The sequence below is a fragment of the Ceratotherium simum genome, chromosome 14, assembly GCF_057802395.1.
Source record: "Ceratotherium simum simum isolate JZ-2026a chromosome 14, ASM5780239v1, whole genome shotgun sequence".
NCBI classification, from domain to species: domain Eukaryota; kingdom Metazoa; phylum Chordata; class Mammalia; order Perissodactyla; family Rhinocerotidae; genus Ceratotherium; species Ceratotherium simum.
Window position 1 is genome coordinate 3,930,284 of NC_141913.1, and position 15,313 is coordinate 3,945,596.

Below are 15,313 nucleotides of genomic sequence, written 5' to 3' on the forward strand. Positions count from 1 at the left end.
TAAGGTAATAGAATAGTGATTATACTATGATTCCAATCTTTTCAGAATTGTTTGTTGTACTGGCAATTCCATCATTAAACGAAATAATCTGTAAGAACTGCATTTGGTTTTAAGTTTTTAAAAATTCCCTTTAAGACAAGAATCTTTAAAAAAAGGTCCTATTTGAAAGCTCTACATCTCATGAGGGCAACATTAAAATCATAATGTCAATTTTGCCGTCTCAATTTCACAAGGACTAAAAAAATCCAAAACCACATACCATAAATCCATAATGAACTATCTTTAACCCAAATTGATACACTAAAGTGTGTAAACAGTAGGAGAAAAACAAATATTAGAGGAAAACTAGGCATCCCAAATATATTTTCATAAACTTCTAATAAACTTAAAAATAGATGCCACAACAATACTTACAAGAAGACAATTGTGGTTCAAAACCACAATGAGATACCACTTCATACCCGTTAGGATGGCTATTACTAAAATAAGAAAGAAAATAACAAGCATTTGCAAGGAGAAATTGGAACCCTTGTGCATTACTGGTGGCAATGTAAAATGGTGCAGTTGTTGTGGAAAACAGTACGGTGTTTCCTCAAAAAATTAAACATAGAACTACCATATAATCCAGCAATTCCACTTCTGGGTATACACCCAAAAGAATTGACAGCAGGGACTCAGATATTTGCACACCTATATTCATAGCCGCATCATTCACAATAGCCAAAAGGTAGGATCAACCCTAGCGTCCACTGATGGACGAATGGATAAACAAAATGTGGCCTACACATACATGAAATATTATTTGGCCTTAAAAAGGAAGCCAATTGTGACACATCCTACAGCACGGACGAACCTTGAGGACATTATGCTAAGTGAAATAAGCCAGTTGCAAAAGGACAAATACTGTATGATTCCACCTCTGTGCAGTCCCTGGAGTAGTCAAATTCATAGACACAGAAAGTAGAATGGTGGGTGCCAGGGGCTAGGGGAATAGCGGAATGGGGAGTTAGTGTTTATTGTGTACAGAGTTTCAGTTTGGGAAGATGAAAAATTTCTGGAGATGGATGGTGGTGATGGTTGCACAACAATGCATTCACTTAATGTCACTGAACTGTATACTTAAAAATTATAAATTTTATGTCTATTTTACCACAATAAAAAAATTACTTTACATTTTAAAAATGTATATGTAGTCTATATGTTTATTTGACTACAGTGGACAGGGTGAGGACGAGGTACTCCTAAGGAAGTAAAAGGGGAAAGGAGCGTAGATCGAGGTGCTTTGACTTGGAACATAAAGTGTTTTCCTCATGCGCCAGCAGGATACAGTGGAAAGAGGAGTTTCTTTGAGAGATCTTAGTGCTCCCAATGGCCCAGCACTAGCCAGTGGACCAAGGCCTAGCGTTGAGATCCAAGCTGGGACAAAGACACTTCTTTAGGTGATCCAAGACTGGGAGGTCTTGGGGGGTCTCCACCAGAGCGTTCAAGGGGGATCCCAAGGTGAAAAACTCAGCCACATGTGAATACCGAGGCCAAAAGGGCCTGGACTGGATGAAGGCTGAGAGGGAGTTGAATCGGGAACCGGATGGGAATGGTAACAAGTCTGACCACATCTGTGGCGTATGCCCATGTCGTACTTCACTGTATGACGTTTTTGTTCTTCTAGAAACATAGAAGATACTGAGGTCAATCCTTGGAACACAGCCAGGATGCTGGGGGTGAAAAGGCCCTCATCAAGTATTCAAATGGTTAGGCATGCTGGGAAGGCAGTTTTTTGTTAGCTGTAGTCCTATATTCAGATGCAGTCCATCTTAGTGATGGACAGAGTTGCTGATGGTTGATCCAACTGAAAAAACATGCAGAGCACCTAACAACTGCTAGCACATAACTGTTATATGCATTTAGTGCATATAGGGAGCAGTACGCGGCAGGAGGCTTTATGGATCCCACCACAGGAAAGCAGAGCGTGGGAAAGGCCAGGCTCCCACACGCTGCTTGAAGCTTCTCTGCCCTGGTCTTCATCCTCAGCTTGTACCCAGAGTCTTCCTTCCTGACTTCCCTCTGGATGGATGACCCTTTGGCTGGTTTCCATGACTTTGTAAGTCACCTCTTAAGGATGCTGTATCTTGGGTCTCTGCAGGCCTCTAGACTCAACATCTGAAACACCGTACACCAATCCAGACCAGCATGCCCAGGACACACTCATCCTTCTAGGACAGGGTTTAGCATCCTTCTTCTTGTCAAATAGCACCAGATGCTGACAAACAAATAAACCTTCACCTTTATGTCAATTTATTCTCAGGAAGTTTGGCCTCAGATGGAGGCAAATGTCCAAGAACCAGGCCTACTACATAAGTATTATTTATTCCTTCAGAAAAATATTTACTGAGTGCCTTCCATATGCTTCAGCCTGCAGCTTTCTCATGAGATTCTCCTGAAACTCAAAACAACTGCATATCAAAGAGCAGGCGATGAGGCAAGGACTGTGGTTGCCCCCATTTTACAAATGAGGAAACTGAAGCTGAGAGACCACATGGAACTAGCCTGAGGTCTCATTGGCCGTGCTATCTAGGTCCTAAAGTGTGGCTAGAATTGGTGAGTCCTCCAGGAGAGCATTACCTGGTTGCATAAGGAGAGTGTGGCATCTTTTTGCCTCTCCCCACAAACAACACACTGAAAATATCAACCTTTTAGGTTTCACCAAATTACAAGCTTGGATGTCAACAGAGAGCTGCAGCTGCATCAAAAAGGATGCAGTATTTTGGAGTCACAATCACCTGACATTTCTGAACAGGGGCCACGGAGGTACCTGAGGACTCCAAGCCAGATTCAGATGAGTGAGGAGGACGAGAACAAGAGAGGCCTCAAGGCCCCGGGAGAGACGCCACGCACACCTCTGCTTTATCAGATGTGCAGTGTGCTGTGTGGGCACGCTGGGCTGACCTACAGCAGCAGAACTGGGCTGCCAGAAAGGATACACATGCCGTTTCCCGTCACAGCTCCGCACTTAATTTAACGAGTCCCTCGTGTGCTTTATCTCACTCAGCTGCGCAAGGGCAACGATACTCATATTAAGGCTGCTGTGATCATCAGACTACCGGGTTTATGAAAAGAGTTACATGGCACCCGACACATAGTAAGTGCTCAATAAAGGTTGGCTTCCATAGTCGTTTGCTTCTGTTCCCACCACCTCCCCAGTACTGGTGTCACAGTGCTACCCAGGACATGGGCTTGCAGCTTGGTCAGTAAGACCACTGTTTGGTCGCCATTCCATGTCCTCGTTAGCTACCACTGGGCACCACCTAGAAAGGACATTTGATAGATATGACTGCCTGAGTCCAGAACTGCCAGGTGCCCAATAAAATCATCCTTTTTTCATTTTACAGTGTATAAAGCCCCTTTATAAGTTATCTCAGTAGTTAATCAAAACGGTCTTATGAAATCAAAGGGCAGGTGTTAGCTTCAATTTACTGATGAGGGGCCTGCAGCTTTGAACGGTAGAAATGTAGGTTAGGCCGTGTGGGTAGTCTGTGGCTGTCAGGACTGAAACCCAGCTCTTCTGACTCAGTCAGAAGTTTTAAAGTAGATACTTTATTTTCAAGTAGCTACAAACATTTTAAAGTAGGTATGTAGACACCATTGAAGAAAAAAGGGACCTCATAATTTTGAATTTTAAATAATTGTCATTTCTAATTTACTTTCAGTCTGTGTTTAATGTACACGGATCCATTTGTACATATATTTTTTTAGCATGATTTTTTTCACTTTTAATTTACATAAACATTTCTACGTAAGCTAATTTAAAGAGAATGGAATTTGCTGAGGGCCTGAGTTCTTTGCCCAGCCTCTGGAGAAACCTCGTTTAGCAGGATGAACAAATTCACTGGAAAAGCATTTTGGTTAATTTATGACCACTGCCCTGCAGTCACAGACTGTGGTGAAAAGTCTATCGAAACAGCACACCCGGCGTTTGTCTGCAGGTCTGGCCACGCAATGAACAGGCCGGAATCATCACCCCTCATGGGCCTGCGTTTCCGTGTCCAGCCCTGCGTCTGCTGGCCACTCTGCCACTAACTATTCTAACCTGTCTGCCTTAGTCCAGAGGATAAGCACAAGAATGTGTGTGAACTACTTCTGTAGCATACTTATTTAAATTGTATTTGTTGACTAAAGAGACGATATTTATTTAAGGACATAATGTATTTCAATAAGTATCATACTGAGAAAATTTTATAATTGACACGCTTTAGTTTACTATGAATTCAATCGACCCCCTTGGGTTAGGGAGCTTAGCTGCCTGATGAGCAAGTTGCATAATACATCTAGCGGTGGTTCTCCAACTGTAGCTTGCTTCGGAATCTCCTGGAGGGCTTTTCAAAGCACAGGTAGCTGGGCCCCACCCCAGAGTTTCTGATTCAGCAGTTCTGGGGTGGGGCCTGAGAATGAGCATTTGTGTGTGTGTCTGAGGAAGAGTGGCCCTGAGCTAACATCCATTGCCAATCTTCCTCTTTTTGCTAAGGAATATTGGCCCTGAGATAACATCTGTGCCCATTTTCCTCTATTTTATATGTGGGATGCCACCACAGCATGGCTTGATGAGTGGTGTGTAGGTCCACTCCCAGGATCTGAACCTGTGAACCCCAGGGCCGCCAAAGCAGAGTGTACCAACTTAACTGGGCTGGCCCCAGAATGTGAGTTTTTGACGTATGCCGACGCTGCTGGTCTAGAGGCCATACTTTGAGGACCACTGACATACACAAAGCTTGTGGTGAAAGCACGTACTAACCTCACAAATTTGCATTAATAACAATTGCTTCTTTTCAAATTTTCATATTTCCTCTTCTTAAATAGAAGACATATTACACTGCAATGAAAAAGTTTAAAAAATAGAAGGGCTGGAACTTTGAGAGAGATTTTCAGAAATTCAGGTAGAAAGAATGTATCATTGTTCCTATAGAAGACATCTTTGTATTTTTTATTTTTTTTTGTGAGGAGATCAGCCCTGTGCTAACATCCGCCAATTCTCCTCTTTTTTTGCTGAGGAAGATGGCCCTGGGCTAACATGTGTGCCCATCTTCCTCCACTTTATATGGGACGCCGCCACAGCATGGCTTGCCAAGCAGTGCGTCGGTGCGCGCCCGGGATCTGAACCAGCGAACCCCGGGCCGCCGCAGCGGAGCGCACGCACCCAACTGCTTGCACCACCGGGCCGCCCCGACATCTTTGTATTGTAAGAAAAGGGAACAATAAACCAAGAGGCCCGTGTTCTGAATCACTTAAGACCCTGCTAAGCAGCCCACAGATCAGACAAGGCTGGAGAGAGGCTGTGGGACGTGTCCAGGGCAACAAGACCAATCCCTTCTCCTTCCCTAACTAGCTGAGTTTATAGCATTACATTAAGAATGCAAACTAGGAGCCGGCCCGTGGCGCAGCGGTTAAGTTCGGGCGTTCTGCTTTAGAGGCACGGGGTTCGCTGGTTCGGATCCTGAGCGCAGACATGCTCACCGCTCATCTCAAGCCAGGCTGAGGTGGCTTCCACGTAGAAGAACTACAACTCCACAGGTATGACACACAACTATGTACTGCGGCTTTGGGCAGAAAAAGGAAAAAAAAAGAGGAAGATTAGTAACAGATCTTAGCACAGGGCCAATCTTCCAAAAAAAAAAAAATGTGAAGTAGATGAAAAGGATGGCAATGAAAGGACACAATTACAATTCTAAAAAGCATCTATATCTTCGGGAATGCAGAGGTGACAGCTAGGGATATGGTTTTCTGATTTTCTCTCCTTCCTTGCAGGGGAGGAGTAAAGAAATCTCCGTTTTTACAAAATTAAAGAACAATGATATTGATCTTTTTGGTAAGGTTCAAGCGCACGACACACAGTATCTGAATGGAATCAATCACTTGTGGGGTATGTTGTTGAGTCAGCGGGGAGAAAAGTCCCTGGGAGTTCCCCAAAGGGCTTGTCTTATCTTTGATTAAAAGCCTTTCCTTGGAGTCCTACAGATCAAGGAATGAGGCTGGGCTGTTTGCTATTTAAATAAAAACGAGCAACCTATTGGTCTGCCCATGTATGATAAACACAGAGCAGGTGACACGGGGGGGTTGAAAGAGTAGCTGGGACTTAACCCTATCTCTGTGTGACCTTAGCTGAACTCACTTATTCATTAATATAGAAAACATAATTATTAAGGGCTCATTACCTGCCAGGCACATAGCTTACAAAAAGGTCTTAAAATTTTTCTTTTGTAAAATAGGGATCATGCTAACCTACCTCCCTATTGTCGGGACCACGTGCATGGAACTCCAGGGACTCTGTGGATCTAGGGGTCCTCTTTTCTCTCTTGATGACAAGCCCCCCCATGAGACCCACTCCCAGGGTGCTTAGCTTATTCTATGCAGTGTCCGGTGACTGTGGCCTCCCTTACTGTGACCTTCCAAACGTCGGATGTTCAGAGAGCCAGACGAAATACAGAGGAGTGCAAGCGCCTGGAAGACGCTTCCCCAGCTCTAAGGCACCAGACACGTGAAGCCATTTTAAAGCACCTCATGCACCCAGAACATGCCACACGCAGTGCTAGGCTCAGTATACACATTAGCTTATTTTATCTTCACCCTTGCTTTTTGCAATGAAGCAGCTTGGCATTATTACAAAATTAAAGCCCTCTGTGCAGTCCCCACAAAGCCCCTAACAATGGACCTTGCACCTAGCAGGAGCTCAACTGTTTATGGAATTGAACCAAGTCCCCTCAAATCTAATGCTTTTAATCAGTTATTATCTAAAGGAATTTGCAATTGATTTTTTTGTGTTTGTGTGAGGAGGACCGGCCCTGAGCTAACACCCAATGCCAATCTTCCTTTTTTTTTTGCTGAGGAAGACTGGCCCTGGGCTAACATCCATGCCCATCTTCCTGTACTTTATGTGGGATGCTGCCATAGCATGGCCTAACAAGCGGTGCATTGGTCCGAGTCCAGATCCGGCCGGGGAACCCCGGCCGCTGCAGCAGAGCTGGTGCGCTTAACCACCTGTGCCACGAGCCGGCCCCTGCAATTGATTTTAAGAAGTACCCAATAATTTTCTCTCCCGTGGCACATTCCACAACCGCTCCCACCTGGTATTTGAAACAAACAAAAAATGTCTCTTGAATTAAGCATGAAATGAACATCTTCCATCTCATGCTGACTTTTACTTTAGAAGTAAAGTTACAATTTACTTCCATAGAAAAGAAAATATTTGTAGAGGTACAATTAAGGAGAAAGATGTGAAAGGCTAAATCCTTAAATTCCAGAAATCACATCTTTTTTGTAAATTCTTCTGTAAATAGTGGTCAACTCAGCTGACTGGAGAATAGTTATAATAAAGCCAGACCACAGGTTTAACCCCTCTATAGGGTCTGTGCTTGGCAGTAGCCACAGAAGCTTCTTTACTCCAAGCAGCTGTCAGTCGCTAGAGGGGCCAGCCCAAAACTCGAGCCTGCAGCTGTGCAGACCACTGCGCGTGTTTGGGGAAAAGACCAAAGTTCTTTTTGCTGGCAGATTAGTAGCACTTTCTTTTTGTTCTCATAGGTGGAGCCTTATTCCTTTATCATAGAAAGTGACAGGACACAAGCAGTCTTTAAATAGTCAATAGTTTATCCAGCCTGGTAGATAATGCAGCAAGAGCCAGAGAGCCCTTTTGATGAGAACCATAAGCACTAAAGCCTGCCATAGCATGCCCCAAGTCTTCATTAACAACCTATTTCCTGGTTTCTCAACTTCCCAAAACAAAAAAGTCGATGACAAAGCTAAATGGGTAGTTATTATGGTTAAGATTTCTCTGCAGAGAAATCAGAGTGATGTAACAGAGCGAGAACACGTTTAACCTGAATATAGTCAAGTTTTAACATCTAACTTCCAGATGACTGAAAATACAGGGGATAGAGGAGCAAGTTAAACAGCATCTCAAGAAAACAGAATTCTAGAAAGTGGGAAATTAGACAGGACAGCAGGCCACTTCAACAAGTCAATGTCAAAATTAAAAGCACGGGAGGGGGCCAGCCCCGTGGCTTAGCGGTTAAGTGTGCGTGCTCTGCTGCTGGCGGCCCCAGCCGGATCCCAGGCGCACACTGACACACCACTTCTCCAGCCATGCTGAGGCCGCGTCCCACATACAGCAACTAGCAGGATGTGCAGCTATGACACACAACTATGTACTGGGGCTTTGGGGGAAAAATAAATAAATAAAATTATTAAAAAAATAAATAAAAGCACAGGAGGGAGTATTGTTCTGGATTAAAAGAAAAGCTTAATTTTTTTAAACAATCAAATGTAAGGCATAATCTCAGTTGGAGACTGGTTTGGATAAACCAACTGTCAAAGGTAATTTTGGTGCAACCAGGGACATTTGAATATAGGCTGGGTATCGGTTGATGAGAGGGGAATGACTGCTAATTAGGTTTGGTGTGATAACATTACTATTGTTATGTAAGAAAATATCCTTATTTTTCAGAGGCAACTTCTAAGTATTTAAAGATGAAATGACATGTCTATAATAGAAAATGTTCCAGCAAAAGAAGAGGATGAAGCAAATGTGTTGAATATTAATTGTTAAATCTAAATAATGGGTAGGTCACATGATTGTCTTCTCTACTTTTCTGATGTTTGAAATTTTTCAAAATAAAAGGTTAAAAATATATTTCAAATTTATGTTTAAACAATTTCCTGGCTTTCTCATATATTAGCTGCACAAGTCATTTAAATTCTCTGAACCTCTGATTCCTCATTTGTAAATTGGTGATGATAACAATAAATTCAAAGTTACGTGAAGATTTAATAATATGAAAATGCTTCACAAATGGGCAAAGCTCACAAGTTTTGCTCCTTCTTGTTTATACCCGTGGCTTTGTAAAGTCTTGAAATAAACTCTGGATTGCAAAGAGGTCCATCATCTCTCAAAGTGATCTAGGTGCTTTTATTAATTAGGGTTATCCAGAGAAACAGAACCAATAAGATGGATAAATATATATAATAAATAAATATATATATACACACACACACACACACAGAGAAGGAGAGAGAGAGGGAGACAGAGAGAGAGAGAAACAGAGAGACAGAAAGACCTATTTTAAGGAATTGACCATTGTGGAGGCTGGCAAATCCAAAATCTGCAGGGCTGGCAGGCTGGATGGCCAGGGAAGAGAAGATGATGCTGTCCGAGTTTGAAGGCAGTCTGCTGGCAGAATTCCCTGCTCCCCGGCGGACTTCAGTCTGTTGTATTCAGGCCTTCAGTTGATTGGATGAGGCCCACCCACATTTTGGAGGGTAATCTGCTTTACTCAGCCTATTGATTTAAATGTTAATCTCATTTAAAAAATACCTTCAGAGCAACATCTAGAATAATATTTGACCAAATATCTGGATACTGTGGCCTAGCCAAGTTGACACATAAAATTAACCATCCCAATGTTTAATAAATAATTGATTAATGAAATATCTAGTGTTTTGCTCTATAGAATTCTGTACCATTGCACAAAAGTGACCTGCTATTGGTGCCATTCTGAGTCATTCACTGTCATAGCTTTCCAACCAGCAAGAAATATTTAGGGGGTTGAAATAAATACATCTAAATTTAATTGGTGTCTTTCCTATAACTTCCTATCTAAAATTTACCCTCAAACAGAATATAGTCAATTCCTTATTTTCCATAATAATAAGACTGTAAGACCCATGAGAACAAGACTCTTTCTGTCCCTTTTCTGCTGCAGCCTTGGTAACCAGGGCAGTGCCTGGCAGAGGTGGGCACTCAGGAAATATTAATGAAGAAATCCATGACAATGGAACTGAGTAGGTATCAAAAGTGCAATTAGTGAAGTGTGATCAGGATATCACATGTGTGTATTCCATGATCCAATTTAGCATCAGTCCACATGCATAGAAGAAATTCCACTTCAGTTTAATCTGAAACATTTTACTTCTTGTCTGGACATTTGGCGATCAGGTTTATTGAAGTAGCAATGGTTAAGTAAAATATGAAGATCGTGTCCAAATATATTCTGCATGGAATCTTTCATATGGATGGAATGACGTGCCAAACATTGAAATAATTTAACTGTTTCTGGTGAGAATTCTCAGTGGAGCCAGCCCTAGGCTTTAATTGTGGGCAACAGTTCAGGGTGCCTTTCCCAAAATATCTCCCTGACCGTCATCTCAGGCCATAAAATGCCTAAAGTGCCACCATTTAGGGTGTATTCCTTCAAATCCTGAGAGGATTTTAACTTTCCAGATTGCTCAATCAAAATGTAAATACCTCACAAAGGATAATATGTTAAAACTGTCATTTTAGGACTTCAGCAGGGATCAACTCAATCTATCAATCAAGTCATCAATTAGTAGATGTCCCACGTTTCTTTTCCTTAGTGATGACTTTTTCCAATTTTGACAATTCAGAAATATCCATAATCAATTCTACCTTTATAACTGCAGAGCAATCAAATCCCATGAAAGCCATAGAGTTTATTTTTAGTATTTCTCTCTCTTCCCCCCTCATACATACAGTTAGATTTACATTAGAAATAATCTAATTATTTCCACATTTATGAAAGAGCGATGTTCCAAGCTGCTGATGCTTGGGGGAGTACTGGCTGTGGAATGCCGCTGGATGACTTTCCGCTGACGTGGTCTTTGTGGTTGCTAGGGTACTCACCCATATGTTTATGCACTTATATAAAAATGATCTAAGGGGTGAAGAACGAGCAAAAGTACTTCAGGGATTTGGTGATCATTTTCACAAACCTCCATCAGTCTCCAAAGTCAAAACCATATATTTAACAGGAAACCTGACCAAGAACTGTTTATATAAATTCACAGCTGTAGTGCTGGATTCGGATAGACTATAATCATTCGAGCAAATATTACACTGAGAAATGTAATTTTAAAAATAAATAAGCCAAAAACCTAGAGGGGTAGTTTAATGTTCCCCAATTGTATATTAAGCTCTATTACGAATGTACCTTGCTCACTACACCCATCGTTCAAGTGGTAACCTCAAGATGATACGCAAACACTTGTATTGTGACTAGAAAAACTCCTGTTTAGTTCCCTTTCTTGGATGAAATTTTACAATATTATAGTAGTTTTAAAATCACTCAAGATACAAATGTTTTAACAGTGATAAAGTCATATTCTCTGAGAAAGGAATTTCCATGCCCTAATTCTATTTCCTGGCAACAGAGACATTGGAAATTGACAGATAGAAAGAGGTGCATTATCTTTACCACAACAGGAGCAGTACCCCAACACATTCTCGGGCAGCTCCTAACCACACGTCCCCTAGAGTTACAGGGAAAATTAAATGGAACAATGTATTAAAGTTCCCAGCAAAATGCCCGGCATATTCCAGACACTCTCCAAGTATTAGTTTCCCTTGCTTATCCTAAGGGATTTTAAATTTGTATATGGAAGATTTGGAAAAGTAAAATGATTATACAGATGGTAATTTTTATGAACAGGCAAAATTCTGCTATTACAGGCCAAGGAGTTTTCTTGTGTTTAAATTTGAAATCAGATCAAATCGATTAAAACATTTTCTTTTTTTTTTTTTTTTATTTCTTTTCCCCCAAAGCCCCAGCAGATAGTTGTATGTCGTAGTTGCACATCCTTCTAGTTGCTGTATGTGGGACTCGGCCTCAGCATGGCCGGAGAAGCAGTGCGTCGGTGAGCTCCCGGGATCCGAACCCCGGGCTGCCAGCAGCAGAGCACGCGCACTTAACCGCTAAGCCACCGGGCCGGCCCTGATTAAAACATTTTCTATGAAGAGACTGAAACCCTTTCCCTCCCTCTTCTAAGACGGTCAACCTCTTCCAAGACAGTACAACTGTGTTGTAGCGTTAAGATCATGTATGTGTTGCTGCCCTTTTGTCAAGATAAAGAATGCAGTATATGCTACATGTTCAAAGGTGCATCTTTAAAGCAAATGTGCCTATAATTAGTATGACAAACACTATCTGCTAGGCAGAAATACAACTATTTTCTCCTCTAAACTGATACTCAGCTGTTTCGGGGAATGATGTGTTTTAGAAGTCTAATAAATCACTCACAGAGTTATGTATCCACCGTGAGTCAATAAGTCAACAAGATTTTCTTTAAAAATTTAAAACAATTTTAGGGTAGAACAACAGACTGCCTTGTTATAGAGTTCAACTTACACAAAGCCAAAGGCATTTGAGGAAATCTCTTGCCCTTTGAGGTTCCCTTCTCATACTTGCTTTTATACTAAATTTTTGGTGTGGCTCTGTTCTGGTGGATGTACAGTCTCTTAAAAATCTACTCCGTGTTTCCTAACAATTCATTTTGCTAAATAGGGTTTGAAACCTTATTGGTCAACATGGTTTTGCCTCCTGTTATGAAGACACGGAGCAATCAGTGCTCTCTCTTTCACAAATGACCATTGTTTCTCACGGCCCAGCCCCCAGCCTCTGCTTCCAGAATTCAGGCCCAACAATGTGAGAACTGTACTTGCTGGTGGTTACGTAGGTAATTTCAAGATGCCATCTTTCAGAATGCTCGAAAATGCAAGTTCTTCATATGAGATTCTCTCAAATGACAGACAAAAAAAAATTAGGCAAGATGCCACCATCTCAGTTTCTGTAAAATGAAGCCTAGGCACTATCATGGACGATAGACTGGCACCAACATGCTATATCTTGGGACACCAAAAACAAGCTATTTATAGTATACGTAAAAGAATATTGACTCTTGTCCCTTTAAAACGTCTGATACTATTTGGCATTCACAATGATCTTTCCTGATTTGTCCTCCGAACTAAATTTTTCCTTTGACCTATTGCGCTTGCTTATGCATCTTTGTCTCTTTTAAACCCTGGTTGATAATGGTTCTTTGCACAATTGTATCAGTTCTTTGCTGCTCCAATCGCATCAATAACTGAAGACTGCAAACGTCCACTGAGCTTGGGCACCAAGGACAATTAAGTTGCTGGATATCTCTTGTGCCTCATTTACTCCCTTCTAGCCAGGAGAACATAAATGCTTGGCACTAAGTGTGCTCCAGGAAATTCCAGTCTGTGAGGAGCAGTACCGAGGGCCCTTAGGCTGTGCCATGTATTGCTGTCCTGTGCAATCTCAAAGTCTAGGGCAAGTAATACGAATGAGCAACGTTGTTGTTCCCCCATCTCTTATCAGAAAGTCAAACTTGAAGTGACTCAGAACTGGCAAAGAATAGTAAGTGGACTGGGGAAGCTGAAGGGGCTGCTGGGAGTGAAGGGGAAGTCACTGCAGCAGTTTTTCAGCCCCTTCCCGGCTCCTACAAAAGCCAACTTGTGCAAATGCAGAGGAAGAAGTGATTCTGGTGCTGTCCACCACTTCTCGATACCCTGGAACCAAAGCTCTTTTCAGGCTAAAGATGCAATGAAAACATACAAAGCTGGGGGCCAGCCTGGTGCATAGTGGTTAAATTCTCACACTCTGCTTCAGCGGCCTGGGGTTCACGGGTTCAGATCCCGGGCGCAGACATACGCACCGCTTATCGAGCCATGCTGTGGCAGGCGTCCCACATATAAAGTAGAGGAAGATGGGCCTGGATTTTAGCTCAGGACCAATCTTCCTCAGCAAAAAGAGGAGGATTGGCAACAGATGTTAGCTCAGGGCTAATCTTCCTCACCAAACAAACAAACAAACAAACAAACAAAAACATACAAAGCTGGCTGCTGTAGGATGTACAATCCCATTTTGGAATATGGATATGGAGGGATAGAAATGTCATTTACTGAGTGTCTATTGTAACGCAGATGTTACGCCATTACATTTAGTGCTCACAATAATCCTGGGAGGAAGCACTATCTCCAAGAATAGAAAATTGCTGAGAAAATTGAAACTTAGATTAAGTATCTTGCCCAAGGTTGCAGAGTTGGCAAGAGTCAGAAGTAAGATTCTCACCCAAATCTGTCTGATTAGGAAGTCTTTAACCACTTTCATCGCTAGGAGCATGACTAGGGTAACAGAAAAGGCAGGAGACCTTAAATGGATGAGTTTAGGTGGAGCTCCAATTCGCTCCCCCACCATCTCCCCACGTTCTTTCTCCTCTCTAGCATTTACAGCACTAAACAACACCTGGGGCTATCCACTCAAGTTTTCTGGGCCTGACTTTCCACATCTATTGTCTGAGGTGATGAAATGGCGTCACCGACCCAAGTGTGAGCCTGTCGTGACAGCGCCCTTTCACAGCCTTGCTCTGATACGGACAAGCTGTGTGCTCACATTCTTTGTGGCACCAATTTGGTGCTTCCTGTTCTGATTTGACTGTATAGGCACCCTCGCATGGGTCACTAAGTGTAACCCTTGTAACACTGGATAATATGACCTGAACTGGAGAGTTGTTTGTCTAGCTTTTTTCTTGTTCTTAAAAATGTATGGAATTTCTCTCTTCTTTAACAAGTGCCACTTCATTTCAGACCACTTTAAAGCAAAAGAATGTTCTGGTAATGGCATAGAGACAAAGTGATTCAGCCCTGTGGTCGTGAGCCCTGCGGTGCCCTTATCTTGGCAATGTAACTATCCCTGAACCACACCTGTCCTTGTTCAAACTGTAATAGGAGGGGCCTCAGGCAAGGACCAGAACTCCCTGTGTTATTTAAGATTGTTAACAAGGCATGAAAAGGAAATTCTGCCAAGTCCCCACTGCGCCTGTGGGGATAAAAATTCAGGGTACCCATTCCCTACAAGAAAAGTACCAATTCCCTCTAAGAGAAGTTTCCAATCTAAGATAATGACATAGACCAACATAATTGCTCTTTTGTTCTTTAGTTTTTTGATGTTAGATTGTATTTAATTTTTTCACTTTTGATTTCATTTTGAAAATTAAAGGAGTTAGTCTTTTATTCTTAGCAGTCCAAGGAGTTCCAGAGCAACCTTGCTCCACACCTGGTAGTAAAGATATTTAAATAGAATGGAGATACTGTCAGTTATGCTGATCAGTATTAAATCTCTGGTAGCTCATTTTTCCTGAGAGTGAATGAATGGATGATATATCGAGGCCTATTTATATTTAATAATTGTGAGGTCCTGCATATACTAGAATACCTCTGCCTGAAGATAATCATCAGCCAACCATATTTACTAAGCTCCTACTCTGTGCAAGCCCCAGTGTTCATTACTGTGGAGTATACAAAAAATAGAAGTCATGATTCCTTCTTAAAGAAGCTTAACTTTCTTGGGGGAAAAAAGTGAACAAAACAAGAGCTGTCACAGGGAATATGCATATAATTAACTGTTAAGGGAAAAATGTAAACATGTGATTTAGAAGTTCAGAAAAGAGATGGACT